Source organism: Branchiostoma floridae, chromosome 4 (assembly GCF_000003815.2).
Source record: "Branchiostoma floridae strain S238N-H82 chromosome 4, Bfl_VNyyK, whole genome shotgun sequence".
Classification (NCBI taxonomy): Eukaryota; Metazoa; Chordata; class Leptocardii; order Amphioxiformes; family Branchiostomatidae; genus Branchiostoma; species Branchiostoma floridae.
In genome coordinates this window covers 21,789,213-21,790,654 of record NC_049982.1, presented here as the reverse complement: position 1 = coordinate 21,790,654, position 1,442 = coordinate 21,789,213, and positions in this window count along the sequence as shown.

The window sequence follows — 1,442 nt, the reverse complement described above, 5'->3', positions numbered from 1 at the left end:
CATGTGTTTCTTCTGATAATGATATTGTAGACACACCAAACGCTACAGTAATTCTATAGCCCAGAGTACAATTCGGCTGCGTCACAGATCGTTTTTTTTTAAATTACCAGGCATACCTTATCGCTCCTGGCTCAGACAAATTCACTACAACATACTCGTATTCATTAAAAAATTGCGTCATTCTCCTCCACACACTATGCATATTCAGACACATCTACGGAAACGACGCAGGACGATATCATCAAAAAACTGTTAAGAAGATGGCGCACAGTGAGGCACTGGTCTTGTTACTTCTAGTCTCCAATTATGTGCTTTTTGTGCATGTAGCAGCTCCAATGTGTCCAAAGAACTGTTTAGGTTACGATGAAAATAACGACGGTGATATTGAGTATTGTCGCTGCCCCAATGAACACGGAACAGGGGCTCCCTGCGGCTGGGTGGGGCATGGAGGCATCTACAGCTATCCCGTTTGTCTTGACGCGATACCAACTGACTTTTCGAAGCAAACTCCCTCTATCTACATCGAGCGTCTCCGTTCTTCTACGCTGAAGGAACGATCCTTCCCGAGCATTCCACGTCTGCGCCAGCTGAAGATCCAACGGTCAAATATCTCCGAAATACAGAGAGGGGCGTTCCGAGGTCTGCCACTGGTACAATCCCTCATGCTTGATGACAACCGTATCTCCAGTCTAGGTAAATTTAAGGGTTTCATTCACTTCATTAAAATTAATGTCCATAGTTTTTGTGGTCCATATGAGCACAATGCGAACTCAACGATAACTAAATACTTATAACTTATTGCAAATTCCTGCCCGAGACTTAATTGCAGGTAACAGAAAAGGGGACAACGAAATAGCGTAGAACAATATAGAATGTGAGACCTCTAGTCTAAATGCTAACTCTAAATTGTAACTTGTTGGGTTCGACCTCTTTCCCTGAGCTTGTGTGGGTGTGGGTTCTGTGAAGTTAAGAAAATTAGTCACATATTGTTTGAAATTGTTCTAAACAAGAAGATGTTTGTTTATTTACTTTTAAAATGTTTCCAAAATACATGATAAGTTTAAAAAAAATGTTCAAACCCTCATTTGCAATCGTTTTAACAATGTAGATCTTTTTGACTGAAATATCATTTTACTTGAAATAGTTCACACTCATTGCAAATTTTATCTGATAACCCTGTCAATAGTTTGGAATGGACTCTCTATATTGATATTCCTATCCACCGATGACAGGTTCGAACTTTTTGCGATGACTGTATTCTTTTGTTGTTGATGTCCTAATCACCATACCCCATGTGTTTTTCCTCAGAACCCGATGCATTCCTTGGCCTTGAGAAATTAACCGTCTTGGTCCTTAACAAGAACATGCTCTCTGTCCTGCCGCAACACGTCTTTCGTGGCCTGCCTCTCATGTTCTCACTGAAGCTGGAAAACAACCTCCTG